Raw genomic sequence first — 20,504 nt, forward strand, 5'->3', positions numbered from 1 at the left:
TTAAAAGTTCCTTAAGCATAATCATTTTAATTTATAAACTTCCAGGATCATTAGTGATTAATTACTGACCACATTAAAAGAGAAGTCATTGTGCGTTGTGCTAGCATGGGAACTTTGGCAATGCAACAACCACAACAGGTCTGTTGAGAAAGGGGTTCTGGCTCATAGCCGTCTTGCCTGTGGTGGCTGGCTGGTTCCTTTGTTTTGGTTTTGTAGTGTAACAGTGGCAAGAGCTGCCTGCTCAGGGTAAACAGGTCACCTGATCCCACAAATGCACAAACTGTAGATGTGTCCAGTATATCTGAAGAAGCATCTCCACCCCCATTGTTCTGCCCGGATACTGAGGTCCAGCACCAAGGGCCTTCTGGCGGTTCTCTCATTGCGAGAAGCCAAGTTACAGGGAACCAGGCAGAGGGCCTTCTCGGTAGTGGCACCCACCCTGTGGAACCCCCTCCCACCAGATGTCAAAGAGAACAACTCCCAGACTTTTAGAAGACATCTGAAGGCAGCCCTGTTTAGGGAAGCTTTTAATGTTTGAAGCATTACGGTATTTTTATATTTTGTTGGAAGCTGCCCAGAATGGCTAGGGAAGCCCAGCCAGATGGGTGGGGTATAAATAATATATTATTACTATTATTACTATTACTATTAATATTATTATTATTATTATTTCAAGAGTTCAAATGCCAAAACGAAAAGAGAAAAATGGGAAGAAAAGAAAGCCCTAAGGGATAAAGGAAAAATCCCAAACAGTACAAACAGCATGCTCAGTGGACATAGGACGTTGATAGACCATTGGGGTCGGAAGACCAGGAACTAGAGTGGTAGACTCGTAATCTGATGAACCAGGTTCGCTTCCCCGCTCCTCCACATGCAGCTGCTGGGTGACCTTGGGCTAGTCACACTTCTTTGAAGTCTCTCAGCCCCACTCACCTCACAGAGTGTTTGTTGTGGGGGAGGAAGGGAAAGGAGAATGTTAGCTGCTTTGAGACTCCTTCGGGTAGTGATAAAGTGGGATATCAAATCCAACTTCTTCTTCTTCTTCTTCTTCTTCTTCTTCTTCTTCTTCTTCTTCTTCTTCTTCTTCTTCTTCTCTTCTTCTTCTTCTTCTGGAATGGAATGAAGTTGTTGGAACAGTCAGCACATCACACGACAACATTCCTCACTCCTGCCCAAAATTCACAATGTTCCAGTCTCAACCCCCTCTGGCACCTGCGGTTTAGGAAGAAAAATACTGTCCTTCTGGAGCCCCAATCCCTTAATCAGTATATGTGGAATGCGTTGAACTCTAGAAAGTGTCATACAGGTGCTAAGCATGAAAGATGAAACATCGCTGAGGAAAGCACAGGAGGATAAGGAGAAGCCTGGCTTTCGTTTTGCTCCCCTACTTTGCAGATAGCATCCATCTTTTCAATAAATATATTTGGTTGTGAACCACATATTTGTTTGTGATGATTTCTCAGGAAATGTAATCTAAGTGTGACTGACTGGAGATTTTTTTAAAAGAACTAATCTGATAATTATGGTATCTCAGCCTTTTCTTTTCTTTTTCCAATAAAAGAGAATTCACATTTTTGAACCTGTTAGGTGCATTCATCCACAGTTTCAAAATATTTCTGCCTTAAATAATTATACAATCTTTCTAGCTTATTTACTCCCTTGAAATTTATTTGCTTCCTCAAATAATCTAATCAGCCATATCCCTGGTCTGCTTCTGTTGCTACTCCCAAAGTCTTTATTTGATCTAAAAGCTGCTATTTTTTCTAACTTGGTTTTCTTTCTTATTTTCCTCCTTTAAAAATAAAATACAATAAAATAAAAATATTCCTGATAGATCATTTCACAGCTATTCTAGATTACTGGACAACTGACATTTTGCATCATGCCCATGGGGAAATATTCACTTAAGATTTGATGAATGACATTTACCACCTTTTCTGCAACACATACCAAAAATACAGCCAATGGCCTTTTTTGCTCAGAGGCAAAATATCTCTGAGTACCAGACACTGGGGACAAAGCAACAGGGAATGGGTAAGTTGGGCAGTATTCAACTAAGTTTTACTCAGAGGAGACCCATTGAAATTTGGCTATGGTCTATTATTTCAGCAGGTCTACTCTCATTAATACAGTTAGCTCAGTTGGTTGGAGCATGGTCCTCATAACACAAAGGTCACGAGTTTAATCTTCTGACAGGCTGTCTATATATTCCTGCATTGCAGGGGGTTGGACTAGATGACCCTCGAGGGCTCTTCCCACTCTACAATTCTGCTTGTGAGCTTCAAGGGTGTCTGATTGATTACTGTAAGCTGCTTGGGACACGACTGGGTGGAAAGCCAGAATATTGTTGTTGTTGTTGTTTAGTCGTTTAGTCGTGTCCGACTCTTCATGACTCCATGGACCAGAGCACGCCAGGCACTCCTGTCTTCCACTGCCTCCCGCAGTTTGGTCAAACTCATGCTGGTAGCTTCGAGAACATTGTGCAACCATCTCGTCCTCTGTTGTCCCCTTCTCCTTGTGCCCTCCATCTTTCCCACCATCAGGGTCTTTTCCAGGGAGTCTTCTCTTCTCATGAGGTGGCCAAAGTATTGGAGCCTCAGCTTCTAGATCTGGGATCACTGCCTTGCCGTGGCGAAGGGGCTTGAATAACTCAGAGAAGCTATGAACTATGCCGAGCAGGGCACCCAAGATGAATAGGTCATAGTGGAGAGTTTTGACCAAATGTGATCCACCTGGAGGAGGAACCGGCAAGCCACTCCAGTATCCCTGCCAAGAAAACTCAATGGACAAAGACAACAGGCATATAAAAGCCAGAATACAAATAAACAAAACAAAACAAGCAAAAGGTGACCTTGATATGATCCAGGAAGGTGAAATGAAGGAACACAAGAGGTTGTTTTCTACTGAGTCAGACCATTGATCCAACCAGCTCAGGGTTGTCTGCAATGATTGACAGTGGCTTTCCAGGGTAGCAGTCAGGAAGCATTCCCAGTCCTACCTGGAGATACAAAGGATTTAACCTGGAGTCATTTGCATACAAAGAATTGAACCTGGAATCAGTTGCATGCAATATACATGCACTATGGCCCTTCCCCATCATGTTCTTACCCAGGATGATCCAAATATGCATGCTGTTCTTTGTTAGTATGCAACAAATTAGCAACAATGTTTGAAGAATATCATCCTCACTGTGTATCTTGATGTAATATTTGCCACAGTAGGTCAAAGGACACCATGTTTGCTTGAGCATTAGCAAAGCCCATGGAGGCGATTCTTCCTTTCGTCTTTGGAAAGGCTGTATGAGCGTCTGACCCATGAGTGAATGTAGCTTGATCTCTCAGCCTTGACCACAGTTTTGAAATCTGACCTTCTCCAAAAGAACATTTAGGAGACAGGGGAACAGCTTTTCTTGATCATCTTTCCATGTCTATCATAATAACTGAATTGGTCTAAACGGATTACATATCCATTTATATCTCTTTGGAATGCAGTTATTCCCTGGCTAAATGAACATTGTCAGCTCATATTCTCCAGCCAGTGATTTGACAGGTTATGACAGCCAGCTGGATAGTCATTTTATTGTTGTTGTTATTGTTATTATAGGCTTACAACTTAGCTGCAAAAATGAAACCACAGTTACAATCCCGGTGAGGCTGCGTATGCGAATGTGCTGAACAATCGAAGAAGCAAACTTCAACGATTCTCTTCATCAAATAGCTTGAGAAATGGGGAGCTGGGAATTTTATGTACAGCTGTTGCGGGCTGGTTGTTTTTGATTTTGCCTCTGGCTTTTCTAAATGCAAACAAAATGGACACTTTCCTTCCCATTTTTGTCATCTACCTTTAAATTCTAGAGCTACCTCTTTTAAAGGAACAGAGGAAGCACTTCAGATTGTACAGCTGCCAGCCATCATTTCTCCGTGCTGTTTTCATTTGGAATTGCTAGCCTCTAAGAAACTTCAAGATAAAGGAGAGCAAAGAACCATTGGGGAAGGCAATGGCAGAATGAAGGGCATGCAGAGGTGGGTGAAGAACATTTAAGATACAACCCACTTATATTGAAGAGGGCAGCAACATTCCCTTGGAACTGAATAGCTTGTTATTGGGCCCCATGAAAGCAGAAGCTGGCAAAAATGTGAATTCTCTTTAAAGTTATCCTTCTGAAAATAGTTCAGTGCAGTGAAGAAAGCATACACACACTAACTGAACAGTATATACAAAAAAGAGAAAGACCAAACCCTGGGTAAAAATGCTTACAAATAATACGAATATTGCAAAACATCGATATCATATTGCAATCCAAACTATTGCAATATTTTGCATAAAATAACGGTATATTGCAACATTGGTGAAATCCAGAAACTTGTAAGGCTGACTTGTGATAATCAAGAGCCACTTCAGGGGAAACATCCTGCAATTTTCAGGATGACAGCAATTAAAGCTTCAAAGTTTCCAAGTCCATTACAAGTTATAAAAATCCTAGGAATACAGTGCTGGCCTATCTTTGTGCGATCCTGTTCCCTGGAAATTGAAGTAAGATGTGAGTTCAGTTGTCACTTGGGAAGTCTGAAAATCCTCAAAGATAACATCCTACTGACACAGAATCAATGAATCACAGAACCCTGCGATCACAGTCTGAGGCCCTTCTTCACGTGCCTCCTCTGTGAGAGGTCTGGAGGGTGAAAACATGAGAATGGGCCTTTTCTGCTGTGGCATCCTGTTTGTGGAATGCTTTCCCCCTTACATATCTTTAGGCAGCACGCAAAATATTCCTCTTCTTCCAGGCCTTAGATAATTAAACCATCTATGGCCCTTTAAACTCTCTCTGTGTGGGTGTTATTGTTTTTGCTTGTTACTATGTCATGTATTTTTGTGTTTTTATTTTGTTAACCATCTTGTGATCTTTGGATGAAGGGTGCTATCGAAAATTATTATTATTAATAGTCATACCTAGTCTGAGGAGGTCAGTATGTGCATGGAGGAATGGGCTGAGTATAACCACAGATCACGTGGAGCTGAGGGCAGACGCAGCTCATAAGTGCAATCTAGCCCAAGGTTAGCCAACGTGGTGTTCTGCAGTTCTTGCAGACTGCAGTTTCCATCCTTTCTGCCCATTGCCCATATTGGCTGGGAATGATGAGAGCTGCAGTCCAAAAAATATGGAGGGCACCATGTTGGCTACCCATAATGTAACCAATCATCTGGGAGATGAAGCCCCGAAGCAAGATTCGGGAACAGGAAGACTCAAGGCAGAGACAAGACTTTCAGGACCATGGACAGCTAACAGGTAGCATACAAATTAATAATTGTTCCCAAAGTCCCAGAAGCTTGTATATTTCTAACCTGTCTTACTGCATGCCACAAATTCCATAGCCACTCGAAGAAGTGGGAAGCCTGAAGTCCTGCAGTCATTGTTGTTTGGTGGTATCCTGATAGGTCCATTGGCATATTTGGGGGCATGGAATGAAAGACTGCAAAGTTTTGGATATAGTGCATGGCAGTTCCTCAAAGTGACTTTAATAGGTAGTGTATTACAGTGGTTTGAGCAGAAATTCAGACTAGGGCCTGGGCTCTTAGGTAAACTGATTTCTGAGGTCCATTTGAAAAGCAGTATAAAAATACTGCAAATAAATAAATAACTCTTTTGAGATGGTCTTTCATGAATGCTAGAAGCGTGTTTGGGCAAACCTTGCCAGAGGTATCAATCCTGATATCTCATCCTGGATGAAATTCCTTGTTGTTGTTTAGTCATGCCTGACTCTTCGTGACCCCCTGGACCAGAGCACACCAGGCACTCCTGTCTTCCACTGCCTCCAGCAGTTTGGTCAAACTCATGTTGGTAGCATTGAGATGAAATTCCTAGATGACCTTTTAAGTAGATTTCTTGTAGCCAATAAAAATACTTAACTTACTGAGGTTCTGCCCACCCCAACAGAAATCCTGGCTTCGCCCATCATAGAATAACAGAATTGTAGAGCTGGAAGAAATCTCAAGAGCTATCTACTCCAACCCCCTGCAGACCTCTGTTTAAAGATATCCAATCAAAGTCCATCAGCTTGTAAGGCGGTCTGTTCCACAGTCAAACAGCTCTAACCATCAGAAAACTTCTTCCTACTGTTTAGTTAGAATATTTGTTCTTGTCTTTTGAATCCAGTGTTTCAGGTTCTACCTTCTGGAGCACCAGAAAACAAACTCAGTCCCTTCCAATATTTGAAGCTGGCTATCCTATCACCTCTCTGTCTTCTCTTCTCTAAGCTAAACATACTCAAATTCCCTCAGTTGTTCCTCATAAAGCTTGCTTTCCAGACCCTTTGATCATCTTGGTCTCTGTCCTCTGCACATGTTCTAGGTTGTCAATATTCTTCTTAAACTGTAGTGTCTAGAACTAGACACAGGATTCCAGGTGGGGTCTGGCCAGTGCAGAATAGAGTGCTACTATTATTTCCTTTGATCTTGACACTCCCGTTGATGCTGTCAAATTGCATTAGCTTTTTTTGCTGCTGCATCACACTGTTGTCTCGTGTTAAGTTTGCAGTCTACTAAAACCCCTAGATTCTTTTCACATATACTGCTGGCCAGCCAGGTGTCCACCACCCTATGTTTGTGCATCTGATTTTTCCTGCCTAAATGCAGAATCTTGCATTTGTCCTTATTAAAATTCATTCTCTTAGTTTGGACTCAGGTCTGCATTTCGTTCAGGTTCAATCCCCACATAAGGCAAAAAGGTTCCTGCATTGCTGGGGGTTAGACTAGATGACCCCAACTCTATGATTCTATGATTGCATGCACGCTGTCACTGGGTTCTTATGACCCCTGAAGGTAACCAAGAATTATACCTTGGATCAGGACCCTGCTGATGTGTAGGTCAAAAGCAAATTTCTTTCCTTTTTAAAAAAAATTTATTGCAAAGTAAATACATCAATGCCAAACCATACATAAAGAATAATATAAAGAAAGAAAAAATAGAGAAGAAAAAGAAGAAATGCAAAGAAAAGTAGCCAGTAAAATAATAAGGAAAAGTATAATGTTTCAATACAATAAGCACTATTTTACAAAATAATAGTAATAATAGACTTCCATCACTCTCACAACACTTCCTTTCACATTTCATATTTTATCTGCATTTCAGTATTATTTTCATCTTAATATATAGATATGTATATATGTATATTTCCCCTTTTCCATTTACGAGGCAATTCTAGACACAGCCAAAGTTTTACATTAGAACCTTGTCTTTCTAAATAATCATTCGTGCACTTCCATTCCTTTTTGACTGTATCCATTGGCTTTAGTCTTATTATATCCGTCAATTTGGCCAGTTCCAAATATTCACATAATTTACATAACCATTCCTCTTTGGTCGGTACCTGGTTACCCTTCCAGTATTTATCCACCAGGATTCTCGCCACTGATGTTGCGTACAAAAGCAAATTTCATAACACACAGTTATGTGTTCTCTGGCCATTTATATCTTTTCCAAAACAAATCATGTTTAATTTTTGCACACAGCAAAGAAAGTCCTCTGCTCTTGGAGTTGTTGTTTTTTAAAAGTCTGATTGGGAGAGGTGACAATCATTCAGAAAATGTATCTGTGCACACCCTGAGGTCTACTAACGTCTGAAACAGTCCACTTGTTTCTGCTTGCCTTCGTTGCTGCCTCCATCCTAAAATCTGGGAAGAGAGAACCTCTCACAGAAGATTTCTCAAGTCTGGTGCAGATCTGAAAAGACAGGGTAACCTATGACTACATTCACGGCTGGGTCTCAAAAGGGCAGTGTCTGATGCTGTGCAAGCAGCCACTGAGCGGAACAATTGGTCATGACAGTCCCTGCACTACCAGGTGCATTCACCAGAGAAGATTCCAGACCTTAGCAGTCCAAAGACTACGGGGATGTGGAAGTTACTCTCCGACAAGCAATGATGCACTGATGTGGCATTCTGGGGGATTGCTGCAGGATGACTTATGCAGAAGCAGTTTTAAGGCTTCATTTGTTTGTTTAATGGCACTGTTCTGCCAATAACTACAAGGACAACAAAACAACAAGGGTGGCACTGTGGTCTAAACCACAGAGCCTAGGGCTTGCTGATCAGAAGGTTGGCAGTTCGAATCCCCACGATGGGGTGAGCTCCCATTGCTCGGTCCAGCTCCTGCCCACCTAGCAGTTCAAAAGCACGTCTAAGTGCAAGTAGATAAATAGGTACCACTCCGGCGGGAAGGTAAACAGTATTTCCTTGCACTGCTCTGGTTTGCCAGAAGTGGCATAGTCATGCTGGCCACATTACCCAGAAGCTGTCTGCGGAGAAATGTCGGATCCCTCAGCCTATAGAGCGAGATGAGCGCGCAACCCTAGAGTCGTCTGCGACTGGACCTAACGGTCAGGGGTACCTTTACCTTGTTTGCTTAATGGCACTGTTCTGCCAACAACAAAACAACAAGGAGACCACTTGAATACAAAGCCTCCTTTGCACCATATTCGCCTCGCGGAGCTACAATCCCAGAGTTCCCTTACGAAGAGGGATTGGTGGTTAAACTACTGAGAACTGTGGCTCTGTGAGGAAAACAGAGGTTTCCTAGTAACTCTTGGAACCCATAACAAACGACAGTTTCCCAGGATTCTTTGGGGCAGCCATGGCTGTTTAAAGTGGGTCATGCGGCCACTAGAAAAGAGTGAATGCAGTAACTAGAGAGATGGAGGTTACAATCCTATACATTCTTACCTTGGAGTAACTCCCACTGAATTGAACAGAATGTACTATTAGGTAGACATATGTAGAATTCTGCTGCTGCAATGCATGCCATGCTCTTTGGCTCCCAATATTATTGGGGATTTTGTTGATCTCTGTTCAGAATTGGGGTAGTAACATCCCCACCATGTCTGGGGCTACTTAAGAAAGACCCACATGCTTGGAGCAAAACCAGAAGGCAGATCCTGAAGTTGGCCTGAGAAGGTTTTGTACCACTTTGTGTTAATATTTTAAATTGTGAACTGCCCTGAGATCTATGGATGAAGGGTGGTATACAAATTTAAATAATTAATTTAATTAATAATATTATAAAGTGATTAATTAATTAATTAATATTATAAAGTGATAGGGTACTGCTTCACGTGTACAGTGCAGATGGGGCCTAAGATATAAAAACCAGAAAGCAATGTGTCTGCAACAATGAAAACAAAAGCCACTCACCCGCTCCCAAATTAAAACACTGGCTTAAAAGCAGAATGGCCCAGATTACATACAGCTGGGTGCATAGGATGGTCTCTTCACCTGGTTCCTCTGAATACCAGTTGCCAGTAATCACAAAGTCAGGCAAGTGCTGCTGTGCTGAGGTCATAATTGCAGGCATCCCATAGTCATCTAGTTCAGTATTTCCCAACCTTGGGCCTCCAGATGTTTTTGGCCTACAACTCCTATCATCCCTAGCTAGTAAGACCAGTGATCAGGGATGATGGGAATTGTAGTTCAAAAACAGCTGGAGGCCCAAGGGTGGGAAACACTGATCTAGTTGACCACTGTGAGAACAGGATTGTGGATTAGATCGGGCCACTGATCTGACCTGGTGGGATTCTTTTAATCTTCTTCATTGACACTGACGGCTCTGTATATCTACCATGTCAGTATGTGATGGATGGTGCTGGCTGGTTGAGACAGACTGGTGTCAATCCACGATATTTTTGGATTTGGGATATTTTTGGAGCGTATTTTCACTATAAATATCCAGTTCTCTATCTGCTCAACTCTGCCATCCATCTGATGCTGAGATAAATCTACAGTGGGTGTGTTCTTGATAGCTTGACAAGCTGTGGTGGAAATTGGGAGCCCAAGCAGCCTTTGTTCTTTAGTGGGCAGAGCATCTACTTGAACCAAGGATGTATGGATTCCAATCCCCACTTACAGTTCAATCCAAACTTTGTACACTCAGAAGTAAGTCCTACTGAATTCAAGGCGGCTTCCTCCGAGATAGCTAGGGTTAGGATTACAGCCTCAGTCATGAAGCTCTGGTGTGAGCACACAAGCACCCCCAGATTGCCGTTGATGGTCAGTGAATGCTGGTGCAGGGATTGGGTGGTAGGTGGTGGCAAAAAGAGCATGGAGATTGGGAAGGGTGGGTGGGTGGGAAGAGTGTGCAGATTGAATGGGGTGTGTGTGTGTGTCCCGCTTTCCCATCCTAAAATATTTTCTATCCTTAGATGTCATGGTATTGAAGGAGAATGACGGGAAGGAGGAGAGACAGGCAGAGGAAGGGGGCCAGGAAGTGGCGGTGGAGGAAAGAAGGGAAAGCCAGGAGGAGGGACAGCTCACAGATGTAGGAACAGAGCCTCAACACCGCACAGGAAGTTCTGGCACAGACAGTGAAGCAATGCCTATTCTGTCTGCCCAGGAAAGGAGTGTGTTAAAGAGGAGGGGACAGAGACATCACATGAAAATTCCATGTCTTTTCTGTTGGAGAAGGGGCACTCCAAGAATCTGAGCCAGAGGATTGGGATGCATGATTGTAACGCACTGCTTGTACATATGTAAAATAAAGGCTGTATATATGTATCTCAGAGTGAGCAGAGGCATTTCTTGTGGAGAGTGTTCATAAGCCATCACATTAGATGACACCCCTGACCCAGGCACCCACTGGATGATGCAAATACCTTTCCTGACTTTTTCAGGATTTCTGAATTCAAGCCCTTTATTGTTAATATCCATTTTCCTGGGGATTAAAATCCTAACTGTAGCCACTTAGAAAACACACACACACACACACACACACACACACACACTACTGATATATGAAGTAAAGGCAATCACTGTCATCTCTTAAGTACCCATTAATCTTTAAAGAGATGCCTTTTGTTTTATACATCGATTTTCTCAAAGTACACAAATGAAAAACACCAGCCACCGCAGTAACCTCAGCTGCAAGCCAACAGTTTCGGTAGGGATTGTGGCTGCTTAAACAAGAGTCAAAGAATTTCAGAACCAAAGTTGTGTCTCCTATGTGTGATACAGCAGCAGAATAAGATGAGTGGGTGGAGTCATTTTTTCTCCAGAAGTTGGAAGAACAGTAGACGTAATGCAAGAACTTCAGCTCAGCTCCTTGTCTCGTCATCCACCCAGGCCCTAAAGAGAGCTTGAATATTTTACAGAGGTTTGCTTAGCCTCCGTTGCATTTTGGTGCATGAGAGGGCTTGCCCGGTTTTAACCTGCTGTTCCCAGCTCCAAATATTTTTGATGTGAGTCACTGCAACTGAATCAATTGATCGATAAATGCAGAATTGCATCCTTCCCATCTCCTTCCCTCTGAATGTCCCTTCCCATTAGCTAAGGGGGTGGGCTAGCCACTGTACCTTTTGCTCCCCCCCCCCAATTCTTCTTTTCCTTTCAAATTGTGTCAATTCAATGATGAGTCTGTGACCAGGGGGTGCTTTATTTTTATTTTTTTAATACCACTACAGCACTTATAAGGGTTTAGGCTCTTCATAAGTGTTTCAAACAACAACTTACTGGCACAGCATGAATTCTATTGCCAGAAATTCTCTCAAGCCTCCTGCCTCTCACTCACTCACTCTTTTTCTCTCTTCCATTAAGCATTTCTATATTTGAGAGGCAACTGAGAAAGGATTTAAAGCCATATGTGAGTAGAATTCATTTTCATGGTTTCCAAATGTTAATATCGTCCACCCAAGTCACAGAGAGTTCATTTTAAGGATACGGCTTTACAATAAAGAAAAAAACAACCACCAGTTCAAAGCAAATAAACAGCAGAGCTGCATTTTTGAGACTAAATCGTCTATAGCAAACCCAGCCACGTGTAGTACTAAAGTATATGGAAGATGCATGCAGGGAATAACAGTTAGTGGGATCCTCTTCCTCCTTATCAGTGTCTAGATGTGGAATTCTTTTCAAAGGTCTACTATGGCAGTCTAGAAAGCCATTTCCGACTCGGAGGAGATGGGGTTGCGGGCTAACCCCTCCTACACGCGCGCGGGGGCTGTCCTTTGCCCCTCGCGCGAGCAGGGAATCCCCGGGCATGTCGCCGAGCCGGCCCGCCAATCAGCGGGCCGGGGAGGTGGAGCCTGTGCCTACTTAAGGCCAGGCACGCCCGGTGACCGCCCTCTTTCCACCTGGACAGCCCAGAGGTCTTTTCCCATCCCACCCACCCTTTAGGTTTAGCTAGCTTGACCTTGCTATGGACTTCGGTTGGTCGCCGTAAGGGGCCTGGTAGGAATTTTTCCACCTTGGCCTGCTTAGTGCCTTTTGGTTTTTTCGCCTACCTCGTAGCAAACATCACAACTTCTGCGGCATTGGCGGTTAGGCATTGGCAGGGGTATTGATATGCAAATGAAAGGGGGGGAAGGAAGCGCCATCACCTTCCCCCAATGAATGGGGTAGTCCGGTAGAGGACTCCGGGGAGCGTTGCCTTGTCCGAAACCAAGGGAGGTAAGGGCCGCCGGCACGCCCCCGAGCGGTGACACCCGTGGGATCCTAGTTGGTGTACTTCAACAGGACCCCCACGGTTTGTGGACAACCCTTCCCGGTCTCCATGCCGCGTAGTCGTTAGGAGCCAATGCCTAAAGCCAATACCTTTCTATTCTGTAATCAATAAAGTTGTGGCCTTTTCATGCCCATTAACCCAAATTACTGTGTCCGGTGTCTTCATTTCACGTGGGGGAGGGGTCTTGCCACGCAACCCAATGTTGAAAGTTGAGAAGCAGGGTCATTATCTGCATTGCTGAGAAGTCAGACTCCTCTCGCTGTGAACTGTCATCAGGTATAGCCATTCCAACAGGCTTTAAAAGATGGAGAAGAGGGAAGCAGTATTGCTCTAATGGTACCTCTAGGGTATCACTTCCATCGACCTTCTCCCTCTAACAGCTGACACACAGCATTCCTTCCATCAAGCTGCAACAGAGGGAAAGAGGGAAAGCAGTGCTCGTCTCTTTCAACTGTTTCCATCCAAGCTGGTTGTTCTGTAACTATTACTACTACTACTACAATTAATGTATTAATCACCTCCTAAACTGCCGTCTCAAGAACTAGGTTGCCTGAGGTCGCTCTTTTCCTCTTCCCCCCAGATGCCCTTTCCTTTTGTGACATGTCTCTCAGATTGTAAGCATGAGGACAGGGGCTGTCTCATCATTCATCTTTGTCAGCTGTATGAGTCAGAGACTGGGCATAGGAGGAATGGCGGAGACCGCCTCCCCACCCGGACCCTTCCAGGGAAGAGGAAGACAGTATAGATTTACAACAGGGGGTTGGGGGAGGTGGCAGCTCAGAGGCAGATGAGGGGGAAAGTTGGGAAACCATGGGAAACCCAGAACAACACCCAGCTGACATGTTGTCATTAGAAGGCATTCCAGACCCTCCATCTCAAAGAATCTGGCGAGCCTTGAAAGTAGGAGAGCAAAGAGCTTAAAGACAGAGGGCACGTAACAGCACCCGTAGAGGAGGTGATGAGAATGACAAATGAGGAAGTGGGGGAGGAGAGACTGGGGGTGGAGATTTACTTGGGACAACGCCATTATCCAAGAGGCTGGATTCTATACCCTCTCTCTGTAAAGATTGAAATAAAAAAGGACGGTAAGAAACTTTTCATTGTCTTTATAGCTTCCTGGGTAACCAGCTGGGAGCCGCTGACAGCATCCTGACAGTATGGGAACATTTTTGGCTAGGGTAAAAATGCTTCAAAAAATGCGCAGCACATCAGAATTCTCAGACAGTACAGTTGAATTTTAAAAAAAATCATATTTAAGGAAGATGGTCTACGTATAACAAAGGCACCGACCAAACTTTTTAGTTTTACTTTAGTCATTGTCAGGGCCTGTTTAAATATTTTCTCAGCAGTGAAGCTGTTCTGAAAATAACTTCCATGTCGTTGGGCTCCGTGTAGCTGTGAGAAGAGAACATTTGAATCTCTTCCCCCCATGGATCTGCCAGATTGTGTGGGAAGGTGTCCGTGCCAATGCAGCTTCTCCCTATGTGGGAAAGAGAATTCAAACATTCTTGTAGCCACATGGAGTCCTGACCGTGTCGAAGCCATTTTCAACAGCTGCCATGCTAGTGAGAGAAAGTTTGAATTGGGGGCTCAGTTAGATGTTGCCTCAGGTGTAGCTCAGAGCTACGCAGGGAAGCAAGGGGTGTCAGTTTTTAAAATAAACATTCCAACCTAACTAATTCATGAATTTATGAATATGGTTTCTACCAATATTCTAAATGCCACATGAAATGCTAGAGAAGGCACTTACTTCCAGGGTAGACCCTGTAACATACAATGCCAGCCAGTCAAGACTCCCCACAACAAGTCTGATCCAGGGGTATATAAAGGTCTTGCCTTTACCACAAGAGAGTTAAATTAATTCCTCCTCTGCATGATGCGCAAGAAGCACGTAAGGAGGAAATGGAAGCCACAGATGGTTTGAGGTCACTCCACACTGCACATTTAAAGCACCCCTGTACCACTTTAAGAGCCATGGCTCCCCTCAAAGGATCATGGGAACTGTAGGTTGTTAAGGGTGCTGAGATCCTTCACAAACGACCACTTCCAAGATTCTATGGGGAGGGGGCAACCGTGACTCATAAAGTGGCATAAGAGTGCTTTAAACATATGGTGTGGATGTGACTGGATGCCTGAAGGCATTAACAGAGGTGAACAAATCTACTGCCAGTCTGTATCACTTTGGCATGTTTTTACCCACAATTCTGTTCCATTCCATTTCTGCATTGATCTGATTTTTTTAAAAATCTAGATCAGGCAGTGGCAGCAGCCAGATTACCACCCCCTACAATTCTTCTGGGGTAAATTATGGGGTAGTAGTGTTCCAAATAGGGACACGGGTAGCGCTGTGGGTTAAACCACAGAGCCTAGGGCTTGCCAATCAGAAGGTCAGCAATTCAAATCCCCGTGACAGGGTGAGCTCCCGTTGCTTGGTCCCTGCTCTTGCCAACCTAGCAGTTTGAAAGCATGTCAAGGTGCAAGTAGATAAATAGGCACCGCTCCGGTGGGAAGGTAAACGGCGTTTCCATGCGCTGCTCTGGTTCGCCAGAAGCGGCTTAGTCATGCTGGCCACATGACCCGGAAGCTGTACGCCGGCTCCCTCGGCCAATAAAGCGAAATGAGCACCGCAACCCCAGAGTTGTCCGCGACTGGACCTAATGCTCAGGGGTCCCTTTACCTTTAGTGTTCCAAATGGGAAATTTTATAGTTAAAGAACAGGATGGGCTACGCACTGGAGGATTTTCTCCACTTGAGGCTGTTTGGGGGAAATGCTGTAGTTCAACTGCTTTGCATGCATCCTAGCTTCAAACCCCAGAATCTCCAGCTTGGGCTGGAAAAGACTCTTGCCTGAAACCTTGGAGATCTGTTGCTGATCAGTGGTGACGATGGTGAACCAGATGACCTGAACTGGCACAAGGCAGCTCCTCTGTTTCTAAGTGGCGGCGGCAAAGCTGTTTGCAAAAATGAAGGCGGGGGGGGAATGACTTAAACCCTCTGCTGCCTCATCTGTCCCCACTAAAAAATCACTATAAGTAACAAACACCACGATATCTACGAAAATGACTCTATAAAAGTGTGTGTGTATTTTCAGTGGAGCCTGATTACAAAGTCAGCCCAGAGCCACCCTATACATTTTAAGTGGTATGATGCCTCTTTAGAAATTCATGGCTTCCCCCAAAGAATTCTGAGAGCTGTAGTTTGTGAAACATGCTGAGGGTTTTCAGGAGACCCCCATTCCCGCCCCCCAACAGAGCTACAATTACCAAAACTCCCTGTGAAGAAGGATTGACTGTTAAACCACTGCAAACTGTTACTTGGTGAGTGGAATGGGGTCTCCTTGCAACTCTCAGAACTCACAACTACATCTCCCAGAATTCTTTGAGGGAAGCTATTACTGTTTAAAGTGGTGTCATAGGGTTTTAAATGTATGGTGGGAATGTGGCCATGTCTTCCGCACTCTCTCCTTCAGGAAATGTGCTATATACAAGTTGTCCTTAACTTCCCACTATTTTGAAAAAAGAGGAGTACGAAAGAAAGTAATGAGGGCCATTTAATTTGTTTGTTTGTTTGTTTTATATATGAAAAAAACCTATTACAAACCTTTTACAAATAGGTTCCCTGTAGCTGTTATATACAGTACTGGTATGCACATTTATTATATATTTGTATGTTTCTTTGGAATTTGTGTACCTATTATATTACAAAGTGCCTATGTTTATATGATTTAGAACTACGCACAGCTGATGAAGCCCCTTCCGGTGAAACAGGGGAATAGTCAGGAATCCTTGCCTTGTTTGCCTGTGCCGGCATCTACCAGTGCCAGTTTCTTTTGTCTACCAACGTTATCATCTTCATTAGACACTTATTATTATTTCATGTCACTCTTCTAAGGAATACATCATAGAGAAAAATACAGGAGAAGATGAAGAAATTAGAAATGAATGTATTATGGCACTGACAAATAGGATTTGTATACTGGATTTGGTTGTCAACTGAATAAGCTACATTTCAATATATTATGTCACGATGTTGATTTTGACGCTATGAGAAGCGGTATCTAATTTTCGAGAAGTAGTTTCTAGTAAATAACTTTGCAATTGTTATCATACAGCCTATTACATCTATGTGTTTTTTCAATTGGATTTGCGTAATATAGGCATTCTGGTAGCTTTGTTTTTCTTTGTTTTATATGGCAACATAGTGATCTGGCTCCCATGAAATTTGTTTCCATGACGGGGATTTTCATTCCAAACAGGCCAAGGTTGTTACTGAATTTAGCTTATAGTGACATTTGAAGTAAATTTGGGAGGGTCTTCTTTGAGCAGCACATCTGAGAGGTTTTGACAGGGGGGAAAGATTTCTTGAGGGGAAAGGGAGTGTTTGTTCACAACCAGCGGCTAACATCACAGGCCATCCATAATATGAGCAAAATAAACATCTCCAGTGACACTCTGGACTGTCACATTTTCCCCCGCAGAATAGCAATCCAACATGGCTGCTCTTCTACCTTTTGCTCAGAATGTTATCAGCAAGTTATTTTTGGATTGCTAGCGAGGTTACTCTGTCTGCATGACTTGTCCATGCAACATCGTTCAAAACAATATTTATTATTCATACGGCAAACATATCTCCCATGAAATGGACAGTTTTTGTTGCGATGGAAGCTTTTTAAGGGTTACAGAGAACGATAACAAAGAATGTCACTTGGAAATGCATGTGAGGAAGAGGAATGGACCTGACGCACGTTTCTCTCGCATTTTACATTTATGCATTTCTCCCTTCCCTTCTCTATCCTCATATGTTTTGCTTTGGCCTTCAGTGCCAGGAACTTAAGTTTCTCCTTGCCCATCCTAGAGATGAGTGAATCTGTCAATTTCAGTTTCTCTCATTTCCTCAGTCTTCCATTTGGTGCTGCACATTTCCACATCAGTTTGCTTTTTCTTTCTTTTTTTTAAAAAAGGAAAAAGTCATTGTGGAATATCTCTGGCATTTTAGTGCAAATCCCCCTAGTTGAGTGAAGTTTACACACTAAAAAAAACCAAAAACATGCCAAAACTTCAAATCAACAAACAGAGTTGAAAGCCACCCATATAATCAGTATACAGAAGCAAAATCAAGCACTTCAAAGTAATCCATGAACAGTGTCCCAAATGGCCATGCTGATTCACCAACCTCCCCCCAAGGCCTATGTGAACTGAAGGCTCTTTTGTATTTCCACTTCTGGAAGCTGTTTCATGCCCCAAATATTGAAAGTACAAAGCTGTAGCACGTGGACCTCACCTGCTAGCAAATTCCTACATGAGCATTGCTTCCAGCGGCTACGGATCTGAAAATGGGTGAGAGCCAAGGGCTAATCCTTCACTTGCTAGCCTTCCCCAGGGATATTGACGCATTAGTACTGTAGCTCCGATACTGAAGACCTGGGAAAAGAAAATACCGTGTGTGTTGGCTGTGAATCACTTGTGTTGGCGGCCAGCTTCAAAGCAGAACTGACAGCGATTCCTCAGTTTTTATAGCTGAAGCCTTGCTCATCGCAGTTCTGCAAGAAAGAGTCAGGCACCCAGTGAAGAACATGACCTGCAGCAATCCCAAAGGCTACAATTTCCCAAGCAGGTACATTCTGCAACTTGTCCTTAATGCAATAATGGTGTGTTAGTTCGACACCCCATTCCACTTTCTTAGTTGTTCCACGATGCTTCTCCAAAGTTAGGGTGCCTAGAAGGGCAGAAATGGCTGATTACACAGTCTGGGGTGGATGGTGGTTCATCATCATCATCATCACCATCATCATCATCATTTTATTTGTATTCCACCTTTCATAGTTAAAGCAATGCTCAAGGCGGTTTACAACATGACAAGATTTACATAATTACCAACATAACAAAAGTCATAAACAATAAAACACATCAAAAGGTACACAACCAAATGGAAAACAATTTCCACATAAATCATAAAACCTAAAACTAAAAATACAACATTATCAATTACAATAGACATAGATAAAAAATATAAACAATTTGAAAAAGAAGCCCTCTCTGTTGAGAAGCAGTCATTGTGGAGACTGGCAGGCCCCGCCCCAAGCTAGGTAGAAAGAGGCAGGGCAGGGCCCTTCAGGCTCCCAGCAAGTTGCGGCCCATCGCATTCTGCCCCACAACCCCTTGGAGCAAGTTATATTATGTGGCTGACAGTTGGAAATCCCCGGGTTGGCCCATAGCTGTCAACTTCTCCCTTTTCTTGCAAGGAATCCTATTCGGAATAAGGGAATTTCCCTTTTAAAAAGGGAAAAGTTGACATCTATGGGTTGGCCTCAAGGCACTGTGGGGGTTCCCACCAAACTCCCCTTCTGAATTTGTCCAATCTGGCTAGGCCTAGGCGGCAAGGCTTGGGAGCAGACTGGACTACAGCGGTTTTCACCCCAGCCCACACCCACACCATAAAAGACGGCCGGCTCTCTGCTCAGCACTGCATTCGGTCATGGAGCGACAGAAGAGGATCAACATTGAAGACAGAAAAATGTTTAAGATAACTTTTGTCAAAAACCCAGAAGCTTTCTTATTAGGAATAATAGGAGATGAAATACCAAAGGGCTTGAAAAGACTGTTTATGTATGCATCGACAGCCACAAGAATGCTTTTTGCCCAGAAATGGAAGGAAGAGAAAGTCCCAAGCAAGGAAAAATGGATGGCCAAGATGGTGGACTATCCCAAAATAGCAAAAATGACTGTGAAGATATGACACCAAGGGGATAAGAAATTTAGTAAGGAGTGGGGGAAATGTATAGAGTACCTTAAAGATCACTGTAGATATCTAAAAACATTAGCAGGATTGTTATAACACTTATAATGTAATAAGACTAAAGTTAAAAATGGATATACTGTAAAATGAATTTGATAAATGTAATTAGACGCAGTAAAAGAATAGATAAATATTGGAAACTGGGGTGGGGGTGGGGAGTCCAGGGATTCAAGGAATCTCAGATGTGTAAAAAATTGAAAATGATTTAAATGTATAAGAACACTGTTAAAAAAATGAAAAATATTTTTTTTTTTTAAAAAAAAGACAGAAGACAGGAAGAGTGCCAGGATAGAAGAGCAGAGCGAACAACACCAGTGCAGCAGAACAGAAAAAGACACCATGAGGGGCGCTCTTCCAAAAAGAGCTGAAAGCACCAGGACACAGAAATACACTATAGTGCAACAAAAGTGAGATGGCAAAACCAAGCAAAATGGAACATCTGAGGCAGAAGAAGTTGTAGGATTCCAGCAGTAAGTTTTGGGACAAGCACTGACTGGAAACTGGACAAGCACTATGTCTCTCCCCCCAAAAATTGCTGGGGTAAACTGTATTGAAAGCCAGCACCAACACAACCATGAGCACAAATAATTTTGAATGCACGATAAACAGGATATCTGGAGGAGACCTCATTTGCACCGAAGAGCATGGCCCCTGCTTCTCATCTTGCAGATTGATCTTTTGCCCGAACGTTCTCAATCTTTTTCTATGGAAACTGGTCAAAAAGCTCTTCCCTGTGAGAGAAACGTGATCATACCCTGAGCAAACATGACATACCAACCTAGCAGTGCACGCTGACAATGGAAAGGCCTGTCAGGCCAAGTTGAGGGAAGAGTTGCTCCACATGGTGTGTGAGGGAATTAAAGAGGGCTTGCAATATAAAATATTAAATAGTGGTTTTAATCAGCAGCGAGATACGTAAGTTAGCTTAATTAGAAGTACATATTATTATTTGACTTTAAGGCGGCCAATAAAATATTAAAGCAATCTTTGAGGATATGTAATCAGTGAGGAATAATATGTTGGAAAATGAGTCTGATGTTGTAATTGGTGTATGCAATTAAAATGAATTAATTGGAGTTGGGACGTATGCATACAAATACGAAATCAACCAATTTCCAATATTAAACTCATAATTATAGAGGCTCTAGTAGAAGAGCTTTAAGAGACAGCAGCACTGACTTTCAGAAGTAAGCTTGGTGTTCGAGTTGAAAGGTGTTTGCATGCA

The 20,504-nt window shown here is 43.1% G+C and overlaps 3 long non-coding RNA genes across 5 annotated transcripts in view; 1 reads left to right on the forward strand and 2 right to left on the reverse strand.

Moving 5' to 3' along the window:
• Positions 1 to 7,094: 7,094 nt before the first annotated feature.
• LOC310828501 lies at positions 7,095 to 9,356 on the reverse strand. The gene is made up of 2 exons (XR_014556976.1): positions 9,268 to 9,356; positions 7,095 to 7,744 (listed from the first exon to the last, which is right to left on the reverse strand). It is a non-coding gene; the product is annotated as an uncharacterized lncRNA (long non-coding RNA).
• Positions 8,428 to 16,588, forward strand: LOC310828482. The gene is made up of 3 exons (XR_014556950.1): positions 8,428 to 8,949; positions 11,578 to 11,623; positions 16,213 to 16,588. It is a non-coding gene; the product is annotated as an uncharacterized lncRNA (long non-coding RNA).
• Positions 12,677 to 20,504, reverse strand: part of LOC310828465 — a 74,639-nt gene continuing 66,811 nt past the window's right edge. For 2 of the 3 annotated variants that reach the window (XR_014556912.1, XR_014556913.1), the window contains exons 3-5: positions 17,765 to 17,904; positions 15,217 to 15,435; positions 12,677 to 12,779 (exon numbers count right to left, since the gene is read on the reverse strand). This is a non-coding gene — a long non-coding RNA (uncharacterized lncRNA). Of the gene's footprint in view, positions 12,780 to 15,216; positions 15,436 to 15,747; positions 16,043 to 17,764; positions 17,905 to 20,504 lie in introns of those variants that run through there. The other variant, XR_014556914.1, reaches the window with a different exon arrangement.

This window comes from Podarcis gaigeae (assembly GCF_964106915.1).
Source record: "Podarcis gaigeae genome assembly, chromosome: 12".
Lineage (NCBI taxonomy): Eukaryota > Metazoa > Chordata > Lepidosauria > Squamata > Lacertidae > Podarcis > Podarcis gaigeae.